Raw genomic sequence first — 12,367 nt, 5'->3', positions numbered from 1 at the left:
AAGATCCCCCTGCTAGGCCACACTACCCAACACTCTGTGTATCCAGTATAGCCTCTACACTGTGCCTTAGTCTCTTCCTGGCTATTTTGATACCTTGTGTCTGTGTGTTTAGGTAATTTCCAACCCTCCTGAAGCCTCTTGCCTATGAAGCTCACAGCTCTGGGTTGCTCTGTGGTAGTGAATTTCTTCTTCAGCCTTGGTTACCCTGCCTTCCCCCCCTGGTCTGTACACTCCAGCTAAGGAATCAGGCTTTAAGTAAACCAAGAAAATATTTATTGCTAACACTAGGAATAACAAGATTACTTATAGATTTTGTTGACAAGCGTATGTTTCATATATGATTCTGTTATGTTCTTAATTCTTAATATATGCCTCAAAACTCCTAATCCAATCTCTCAACAGCCACCTTCTCTCTACAACAACCTTCAACACCCACCACCTTCAACCAACCCACCGTTCAACAACTCTCCCTCCCACTCAACTGTCATCCTCTCATTTATACCTTCAGCCATTCAAACACACAGCCAATCATCATCCAGCATTCTACAGCCCATGTACTCCCCCTTCTCACTCACTCCACTTACCATATTTCCTATAATAAACCTGCACTTACCATATTTACATTACATTCACATACAGGAACATCACAGTAGCATTGGGGACGCATCACAGAACAAACTAAAGAAACCTAAATCCACCACTAATGCACTATTATTGTGTCAAGAACATGGCCACATCTGCATCATACATTTAAAACACTGTTATAGCACTTTAACAGTCATGGCTCTCTCCCCAAAGAATGCTGGGAACTGTAGTTTGTTAAGGATGTTGAGAGTGTTCCTATTCCCTTCACAGAGCTACAATCACCAGAGTTTCCTGGAAAGAGGGACTGCTTGTTAAACCACTATGGAAATTATAGTTCTGTATGGTGTGGATGTGGCCCATGTTGCAGAATACACCCACAATAAAACACTATTTGGAGGGGGGAGGGGAAATTTGCTACTCTACCTCAGGTAGCAAACTATAATGGCCTAGTCCTGTGGATGAATCTATGTCTGTGTTATGTGACTTTCCTCTTTCTTTGGGAAACCTGGCTTGATTCATTTTTTAGGGGAAGGGCAACTGCTCAGCATTACAGCATCTCTTTTTAGGGCTGGGAAGGACTCTTTGCTGAAATCCTAGAGAGACGCTGCCAATTATTGCAGACAATACTGAGCTAGATGTACTGGAGGTCTGACTCGGTATAAGGCAAACTTTTTTAAAAAGCAAACAAACCTGCAATCATTTGCCTCCTCACCGTAATAGCAATTAGATCCTGTGATAAACTACGAATGAGATAAGTCTTGTTTTTCTACCCAAAAATGGGGGGTCAGGTTTTGACCCTGAAAAGAATTAATTGGAAATCTTAACTTCCTTACAGAATACAGTTCCAGTTCTAGCTGATGGCGTCTCAAGCCATATTTGCTTCAAAAATATGAAGAAAAACTGTGGACTCAAAACAGACTTGGTCCCAAAGTTTTCATCTCTTCAGGTCTAGTGGTTACTCCTACTAGCAATTAAATTGCCTGTCAGGAGTAAAACATTACTTTAAAAACAAAGGAGATGGATTACTGATAGCTGCTTGCTGTTTACCCCACTTCCAAGTGCTGACATTTAAGCTGGTTCTATTCCCTGACTTGTTCTAGCATTTTTCAAAACAAAGCAACAGTAAAATAGATGGTCCTTCTGTTGAGCTCAGCAGCTGCTGCTTCCCTTGACATTGCAAAGAGATGGTGCGAGCAGGGCTTAAATTTTAAAGATTCAGGAGAAAAGACTGAATGCATTTTATAGAGTTTTTGTGTGTGTGTGTGTGTGGAGGCATCTTGGCTGCTTTCACACATGAGGCTTATTGCATCAGTTTTGCAGATTATAATGGTGGTGCTTCTGTTCTGATTTCTAAAATTCCTTTCATACTGCAGTATCTGTTATATGAAGGAAAAAGGCTTTTTCGACTGACATACCGGCATTTCATGCAAATGTGTTTCACACTGCTGCAATGAACAATGCATTATTTTTGTCCCTCACATGCGCACTGTGGTTCCCCCATAATTCACTGTGCAAGTTAGTGTCTGGAAACGGGTGTATGTGGGAAAAGGAGGAAGGGAAACCTGCTACCCACACCTATGTTGGAATATTAGTACATTTTTTGTCAGGCAAGAAAAAAAAGCAACAAAATTTGATGTGCGCCTAAAGGGCGGGTATGCATTGCATGCTGGGATGCCTGTCATTTGAGCAGATGCAGCTAGCACAAAATTCCTGCAATGGGGCTAATTCATATGAGAGCTAAACTTTCAAGTGCATTTTCCCATCACTTTCTTTATCACCAAAAGTCTAATCTTTTGGGGAAGTGGGTTTGTTGAGCAAGATTTCCCAATTAACTATAATTGTGCAACCTGAATTTTCTGGTTTGTAACTGAATCCCACCCAAAAATAGTGACAGTCTCAAAGTGCCCTAGGCTTCTGTGTTGTAGGACTTATTTCTGGCTAACATAGCTTGTGACCCACCAAGGCGAACACAGCCATTCATGGTGGTCTACCAAGGACAAACTTAATCCTCTGTCTTGATTGCTGTGTTGATTGCTTGGGGTCCGATTTAAGCATAGGGGAGACCAAAATACATGCCTGCTAGGCTACATTTGGTTTGTGTGTCATACATTTTGCAGGCCTGATCTACTATATTTTGTATACTACACTCTTCTATTTTTTTATTTTTAATGTATAGCCCATTCCATCGTCTATCCATTCATATCAGGCTGGGTAAAAAAAATTCATGCCATTCTCTCATGCCTTGTAAAACTGAACAAAATTGTAAAACATTTTCTGCTAGAACAGATTGGCTGGTACTAGGAACAGGACTTTCTCGGTGGTGGTACTAGGACTATAGAACTCTTTTCTCGGGGAAATCCATCAAGTCCCTGCTCTAGACAAGCTTTCAAAACCTTATGATTCTGACAGACTTTTGATTTTAGCCTTCTTTCTTGCCTTACATTGCTGATCTTTTTTTTAATCTGATACTATGTGGGTTTTTTAAAAATGGTTGCCTTTTCTTTTTTTGTGAGTTGCCTTGGGATTTTTATTTTATTTTAACTGTGGGATGAAAAAATCTGTAATAAACAGAATAACGTAATACTATGACAGAAATCTGAAGCATATCTACTACTAGGGAGAAAGTACCATAGTCCCAGTTGGACTTACATCTAAGCAGACATACTTAGGCTCCTGCTGCAATACTGCTACCAGGATATTTGAGAAAGTAATGAGAACATGGCTGTAGGTTGAAAATGGCTGTATAACTTTGTAAATATTTATTTATTTATTTAGAGGAAGGCAATGGTAAACCACCTCTGAATACATCTTACCATGAAAACCCTATGAATATACCCCCAAAAAGATTCATAGGGTTGCCATAAGTCGTATTTGACTTGAAGGCATATAACAACAACAAATTATTTATTCTCATACAAATATATAGGCCAATTTGACCTTTGAAGTGAAGCAGTCAGATACAGCAAAGTATATATAAATTAGTATGTTTTATGGCATAGATAAAACAATATGAACACAAATAGTAGCTCATATTTCTGAAGGTTACAATGGCATTCTGTGCATGTCTACTCAGAAGTAAGTTCCACTGAATTCTGCGTGACTTGCTCCCAGAAAAGTGGGTATAGAATTTCAGCCCTAACTCAAGACCTGTAGAAAATCACTAAGAAACCTCTTACTCTTCAATCCTATACCTGTTTACTCGGAACAATGTCTCATTGTGCCTAATGGGGCTTAATTTTCTCTTCCATTAGACATTTTTAAGCAGAAACAAGCTAAGCAGAGGTTTTTAAGCAGTACCTATCATGGGTGTTGCAGCAGCAGGTTTCCTGCAAGGACATTTAGAGTCTCTTCTCCTCAATGAGTCTAAGCATGTATAGGATTGCAGCCATGTGTGTAAAGAACAGAGCTTGGAAAAGTTACTTTTTTGAACTATAACTCCCATCAGCCCAATCCAGTGGCCATGCTGGCTGGGGCTGATGGGAGTTGTAGTTCAAAAAAGTAACTTTTCCAAGCTCTGGTAAAGAATCACATGTGCTCTGTCGGACATGGTGCAGTTGACTATACCAGTCTAAGTTGACTATACAAGTCTTATTTGTATGTCTCAGGTTGTGGATTGCCATTTGAAAGTGCCTTCCATCAAGATGATGCCCCATCTGAAAGTTTACATGGCAGATTATAGATCCTTGCTGCTGTGCAAGTTCTTCACCTGGACTGCTTTTTCAGACATCCCCCATCTAAACTCTAGGGTAGTACACTATATATGAAAGGACTGTACCATGTCAGAGAATGCTTGTCTGATCTTGCCTTGAATGTGTGAGAGACAGGTAGTTCTAGAACAATGGGAAATGTTACTGATGGATGCCCTTAGCAACTGCCAACTATCTTTGTTCCCAATCTGCATTAAAGGTTACATGAATATATAATACCTAAAAACAAACTCCCTGAATAATAAATATATTAAATGCTCAAACAGCTCCTCAGGAGTTGTTTTCAGTCACTTGAGTAAATAATGCATGTTTTATAAACTGATCCCCCCCTTTCTCCTCAAGCATAGAAATTAAGTGTAGATATTAAGCACTGAATGCTACCTTTAAAATGACATTCAGGGTACAGACTCAATCCCAAATGCCAATAAAGTTTCAGATGCAGACTGACAGTCTTCCTGTGACTTTACACATTAGGAGTATTGTGTGGATTTATTCATTTCCATGTGATAATGTTTGCTTAAAGATTGAACCCTTTCAGGTATCTTTCCTTGAGGGTATCTTCTATGTGACAGAATTTGTGGTAGTTATCTAATTCTTTGTATCTATTGGCATCTGACCAAAGGCCTATCTATTTCAGTATCCTATCACCTACAGTGGCTAACCAGATGCCTATAGGAAGCCCACAAGCAAAGACATGAAGGCAATCACCTTATTCTTCCCTAGGAGCTGGTGTTTTGAGGCACAGTGCTTCTGGTCCTAGAGGGAGTATAGCCATAATGTCTGATAACCATACTCTCTGTGAATCCATATTCTCCCTGAAAAGCCAGTGAAGATGATGGCCTTCATCATGTCTTGCGGTAGGGGATTCTGTGGTTTAATGATGTGCTGTGCTGAAAAACCACTTCCTTATGTTTGTCTTCAATTTCATCCTTGCTGACCTGTCCAAGTGGCCTGTGGGGTGGTGGCAGAGCTTGGAAAAGTTACTTTTTTGAACTACAACTCCCATCAGCCCCAGCCAGCATAGCCACTGGATTGGGCTGATGGGAGTTGTAGTTCAAAAAAGTAACTTTTCCAAGCTCTGGGTGGTGGTGGAGACAGAGCTTGGAAAAATTACTTTTTTGAACTACAACTCCCATCAGCCCAATCCAGTGGCCATGCTGACTGGGGCTGATGGGAGTTGTAGTTCAAAAAAGTAACTTTTCCAAGCTCTGGGTGGAGGTCAGGATCTGGCCCGCTGGCTGAATAAGATTCCTTATATGTGGTCTAGTTGCTAACATCCCAGTCCTGGGAAAGGTGCTTGAGAGGCAGGTGGCGTGATGCTGTTGGATGAAACACTCTGGACCCATTCCAGTCTGGATTCAGGATGATTCTTAGGACTGAATCTGCCTTTGTCACTCTGACAGATGTCCTTTATGGGGAGCAGGGAAGTGTGACCCTCCTTCATATCTCAGCAGCTTTAAGAGCCATTGACTATGGTATCTTATGTATAGGCTATGAGGGTTGGGAATTGGGGACACTCCTACCTGGAGGCTGTTTCCAAAAAGTACCACTGGCAAACTGCTCATCAATCCTATCCTCTGGCAGTTGTGCTGTGGGATTCTGAAGGATTCCATTCTTTCCTCAATGCTGTTCCAGAACTATATGAAGCCATTAGGAGAGATCACTAGGAGATTTGGGCTGCATTGAGACATGGGGCTTATTGTGTTAGTTTAATGGATTAAAATGGTCTTCAGTCCTGATTTCTAAAATTCCTTTCACACTGCAGAACCTGTTGCATTAAGGAACCGCAGCGTTTTTGGCTGATATACTGGTATTTTGCACAACTGTCCTTCACATTGCTGCAACAAACAGTGCCTTTTTTTCATTCCTCACCTGTTATACACACACACACACACTGTAGTTCCCCCATAATTCACTATTTGAGTTAGTGTCTGGATACAGGGATGCGTGTGGGAAAAAGAGGAAGCGAGTGCTGCTACCCGTGCCTATGCTGGAATACTGATACAATTTTCATCAGGCAAAAAAACTTGGACCTAAAGCATTGCATGTTGGGATGCCTATCACATGAGCAGCTGAAGCTAGTGCAACGCTCCCATAATCTTCCAGGTTCCCAGGCTTGCAAATACATTATTTCTGGTATTATTTATCACAAAAATTAGTGCTAAACTTCCATTATATTCCACTTGATTTCTGGAACTAGCTTTTATGTCATGTGTAAGGTCAGATATAATGCACAGATTACCAGGTAAGAAATTCAGAATAATGGAATAAAGTGCAGTGTGAAAACAGCCTTGGAGTAAGTTGCCATCAGTATGCTGATGACACCAGCTCTCTTCTCATCTGAGACCAAAGGGGCTGTGCATATTCTAGATTGGTGCTTGGATGCAGTGATGGACTGGATGAACACCAACAAGATGCAGTTGAATGCTGAGAAAGCACAGGCACTGTGGGTGCATAGTTCCTGGCTTCAGAAACTAGGTATGCTGCCTGTTCTGGATGGAGGTGTACTTCCTCTGAAGGAACAGTTGGGGGGTGCTTCTCAATCCATTACTGTCATTGGAGGCACAAGTGGTCTCCATGGTGAGGAGTGCCTTCTGCCAGTTTTGGCTGGCACATTGGCTGTGACTGCTCCTGAACAGAAATATCTTGACCACAGTGATTGATGTGCTGGTAATTTCCAGGACTACTGTAATGTGTTCTGTGTGGAGCTAACATTGAAGTTGGCCTGGAAGCTGCAACTGGTACAGAATGTACTGGCTAGTCTGTTACACAGACAGCCTACTGAAATTTAACCTATCTTGAAGAAATGGCATTGGACTACCTATATGTTACTGACCCAAGGTCAAGGTGCCAACTTTGACAACCACCTTAAAAAACCATGTGCCAGCATTATGACGCCACAAGACAGGTAGGTTGTCTTACTCACATGTCAAAACCCCTTGCATGGGGTTCCCAAGCTTGGAAAACATAGCACAAGAGGCATTGCCAGCCTCCCCACAGTTCCCCTTTGCACCCTTGTTGCATCTTAAACACTAAATGCATAAATGCATTACTTCCAGAGCAATTGTAATTGTAATGGTAATTACTACTTTTTTGGGCCATGAAATTGTAACTGTAATTTATTACTTTTTAAAAGTAATCTTCCAAGCTCTGGCAACCACATATCCATGTGTTGTGTGTGTTTGTATGTATCACTGCAGAAGAGTACAAATAGGCACTGGGCACCAAATCAGCATCCTGAGAATATCAGTTTTATGGAAAAGCAAGCTTCCAAGCCCTCTTGGTCACAAGGAATTGCTCAGACTTTTCTTCTGAAGCCTCTGCCCTTTCCATTTGCACAATGGTTCTGGGAGTAAGGTACCAGGAAGAAATACTCTCTTCACCCTCACCCAATCCATGCACTGCCATGGCAAAACCAAGATGGTTTCACAGCTATAGTGTAACCATGCAGTGTAACTATAGTGTAACTGGTGAGTGCATTTGTATGTGTTTGAATTCTTAAATTGTGCATCTGGCACCAGAGTAGGCATTGGTTGTTCTCTTAGAGTTCTAAATTGTGCAACAGACACAGGTATCCTCAAGGAAACAAGAGAGAAATGTTTGCCAACTTCCAGACTTGAAACAATTACCTTAGCTGAGGAGAAATGCTTATGCTTGCTTCTTTGAGCGCTCTCTCTCTCTCTTTTAAAGGAGCACACAGGCACGAAATTACTTTTGAGTCGTGGGAGTGCTGTCTCTTTTTCTCAGCTCCCCTATGAACTTGGCAAGCAGGGGGTTGGGGCGGTTAAGCTCCAGCTGTCAAAGAATCATAGCAATTTTGCAGAGCACAGCAGGGAGGCAGTAAGACTCCAAGCTGCTCGCAGTCAGGAAGGGAAGTGTTCTTTCGACTCAGTTTGTGAACAGTTCCAAAAGAGAAAGGAAGAACAGTGTATGTGCGGAGTTTCAATCCTCTCTCTCTCTCTCTCTCTCTCTGTCTCTCTCTCTCTCTGTCTGTCTCTCTCTCTCTCACACACACACACAGAGGTTTCCCTAAACACAGAAATCTGAGAGCACTGATGCTATGGCAATGAAAACTACCCTCTTTGAAGAATATGTATCCTTGGGGATGGGAAACGACCTGGGGGCCAAATGTGACCCTCTGAGCCTCTCTTTCTGGCTTCTTGGAGTCTCCCCAGGCCACACCCTCCCAAGACACATCCTTCACCAGCCCCGCTTCTCGCTTACCTGGTGGAGTATGGACAGGGATGTGTGAATATGTGTAGAAACTTGCCTACTGTAAACAAGGTAAGCATGTACACTCATTGCTCTGTCCACTTGCCTATTTGCCTCTGTCCCTGAGCACTATTGGCATGTGGCCTCCAGAAGGTTGCCCATTCCCCACCCTGCACTTAATGGACAACAGAGTGCGCTAGTACATCACAAAGTTTAGTTCCCATGAGTTCTTCCTCCTCCTCCTCCATTAGTTAGTTAAATGATACCATCAATATACATTGCCATATGCAGACTAATCCCTTTAGGTGAATTACACAAATGATTCCTGTGTCCAGGCAATGTTTTGCAGGAATGTGTGGGTCATCTTTATATCTCTGGAATGTGGGTGCTCAAAGTGACATTACTGCTTGCTTCTTTGTTCAAAGTGGTTATAGACAGCTGATTCTGAACTGGATGGACCATGGTTTTGACCCTGTATATGTCATGTTAATATAAGCATAGCATAGCAAGGTATCATGGACTGTATGTGCTCAGGTCTCCCACAGCCCCTCTTCAGGGGTCAAATGGAATCGGGGTCAAATGCCAATCAGCTGCTGTGACTGACAGACACCATCAAGGCTCTGGAGTGGTCAGGCCTCATATAAACCCTGAGATCTTGGCCTTTTGACTTGTTCGGCAAAACAGTACCATCTAATAATAATAATAATAATAATAATAATAATAATAATAATAATAATAATAATATAATAATAATAATAATAATAATAACAAATTTTATTTTTCAGCCGCCTATCTGTCCGGGTTAGGGACACTCTAGGCGACGAACAACAAGAATAAAAACAATACATATAGATCAACATAATCAAATTATAAGCTAAAAAACCATTCATTAATTCAGTTGTAACATAAATTAATCTGTCCCAATCTTGTAGGCCTGCCTGAACATCCAGGTCTTCAAGGCTCGGCGATAGCTGGACAGCTTTTTAGCTCAAGCTGCTGCTTCCGAGCTGTCCCTTAAGCCCCTAGCTCCAGACTTACTCCAAAGTGGACCACACCAAGACTTATTTATATCAGGATTTCCCACCAAAGACTCAATATGGCTAACACATGAAAGAGTTTCCTATTTCTGAGCTTCATATACTTTTTTATCTCCTGAGATGTGACAGCAAACAGCACAGCCATAGTGTCATAATGGTGACAATCATTTGGAAAAAGGAATCATGTAGATCCATTCTCTGTCTAAGGTTCCCCTATGACAGGTGTGTGGAACCTTTGGCCCTCCAGATGCTGCTGAACTATAACTCTCACCATCCCTGGCCACTGGCCATTTTTTCTGGGGCTGACAGGAGTTGTAGCTCAGGAACTTCCCCACCCCTTTCCTATGACTTCCTGCTGTCTTGTTGTAAGTAACTTGGCAGAAAGAGTGCTATACGGCTTGACTTTATTGGGAAAACAGTGATTCAAATGGTTTATAGTCTGTCAGAAGTTTGTGGCAAAGCTGAAATATATGAGTATACAAGGAGCTAATTTTTTTTTTAAAAAAAACAGCAACAACTTTGCATTGCAATACAAATACTTTAATGCTGAGGTGATGAATAAGTAATGCTGCTGACTTCTGCAGAAATGGCGGGTGGCCGTTACAGAGCTTCAACTGTTAGGAATTGAGTGTTAAGTATTTGCTTTCAGTGGGATTGCACAATATAGTTATTTGTTCAACTGGCAAAGGGTTCAAGTGATGACTTTGGCATCACTCTATTTTACCATTATATTTCCTTATACTCTAACCTAAATAATTAGAGCTGCTTATATATTACAAAATGGAAATGGACTGCCTTCAAGTCGATCCTGACTTATGGCTACCTATCAATAGGGTTTTCATGGTAAGCGGTATTCAGAGGTGGTTTATCATTGCCTTCCTCTGAGGCTGATAGGCAGTGACTGGCCCAAGGTCACCCAGTGAGCTTCATGGCTATGCGGGGATTGAAACCCTGGTCTCCCAGGTCGTAGTCCAATACTCTAACCACTACGCCACACTGGCTCTCTTTTGTATTACAAGAAATGTTTAAACTGAGCTAGAAATTGATGTTTGTGGTTTTCTTCCTGAGTAACAAGAGTGTTCAGGAAACTTTTCCTATCATAAAGTAACCTGAAATATGTGTGCTTTTACAAGACAAATACTATCCCCATCATTCATATTTTATTGCATAAAAATGATCTGTGGCTAGCTCTTGTAAAACAAAATAATGACTTTGAGCCTGCAAATCCAGATTAACAATGCTTTTGTGTGACCTCTTGGCAATGAAGATTTATTTATTTATTGCATTTATATACTGCTCCATAGCTGAAGCTCTCTGGGCAGTTTACAACAATTAAAAACAGTAAAAACAAATATACAAATTAAAAAGCATATTTTTAAAAAGCAATTTAAAAACAAATGCTAAAATGCCTGGGAGAAGAGGAAAGTCTTGACCTGGCACAGAAAAGATAACAGTGTTGGCACCAGGCACACCTTGTCAAACAGGATCATTCCATAATTTGGAGGCCACCACTGAGAAGGCCCTCTCCCTTTTTGCCATCCTCCGAGCTTCCCTCAGAGTAGGCATCTTTCTGGCTGAAGATCTTTTTATTTGCCCTGGCTTTTTAGATGCTGAATTAAGTTGAACAGGTTTACATCAACTTGGGTCTGATTTTATATTTATTCTTATTGTTCCGCTGTGATTTGGCTGTTTATTGGATTGCAGGTGGTTTTATTTTATGGTTTAAATATTTCTTGATTTGTGAGCCACTCTGGGGATTTGGGGGGGAGGAGTTGAAGAGTTGGGATAGAAATGTGCAAAATAAATAAGAAAACCCCTTTATTCCTTTAAGTCTGGGTGACACTGTGACAAAGCAGACCTACCTTACACTGATGGTGGCAAGATCTCACTGGCAGAGCAACTGCCATATCCTATGTCCTGCCATTTTTGCCATGGACAGTGTGGGTGGTGGTGGGCATGTTTTTCTTTTGCCCTTCCACTGACTGCAATGAGAGGGAATTAGCTATTAGCTATAGCAGCCTCAGAGCTGGGATAGAGTCATGTAGCTTCCCAGGGCATGAAGGGAAATAAAAGAGGCTTAGGGTGTGTGGAGTCTCCATGCATGTTTCTGGGGCTTCTCTTACATGCCTGCAGCATGCCCTATTTCCTCTTGCTCTGTCTGAACATTGCAGACAGAACACTGATGCCCGTAGAGCTGTCTATGGGATGGCCGGTAGCAGTACCACTCAGGGTGCCTCCATTTCCACTGGCAGACCAGCACTAAAGCCACTTCCTGAGGCCCTTACCGGGGAAGGTAAGATTGCTGCTATCAGTATCTATTACTACCTAATAACAATAACAATAACAATTTATTTTTGTTGTCTGCCTCTCACCTGGAATATGGGTCCTGAGGTGGATTACATAAATCTAAAAATACAAAAAAACATACAGAAATTTAAAAATACAAAAAACATACGAAGAACCATACCTAAACAAATCTATAAAATCCTGAAGAATGTCAGTACAAAGAGATACAAATTTAAGCAAATGCTTGAATAAAAAGATGGAAGTTAAGAATTATGCCATCTAGTGCTGTGGTGACAATGGTATTCTAATTATTATCTAAAGATGTTACCTATCAATTTTTAGTGAAACAGAGTTGCCTGGAATTTGTTTGTTGCAATTTTTAATACATACAAGGCCTGTCCCAAACTCATAGTACTCTGTCATCACGTTTGACAGTGGGTTTCCTATAACCCTTTTCACGTTCAATGTTGTATTTTTGATCTCCTTCATATTTCGCTCAGACAAGTTCTTTAAATTTGAATATCAAAATAGTTAACAACA

This window comes from Rhineura floridana, chromosome 1 (genome assembly GCF_030035675.1).
Source record: "Rhineura floridana isolate rRhiFlo1 chromosome 1, rRhiFlo1.hap2, whole genome shotgun sequence".
In the NCBI taxonomy this organism is placed as follows: Eukaryota; Metazoa; Chordata; class Lepidosauria; order Squamata; family Rhineuridae; genus Rhineura; species Rhineura floridana.
Note: the sequence above shows the minus strand (reverse complement) of the source record.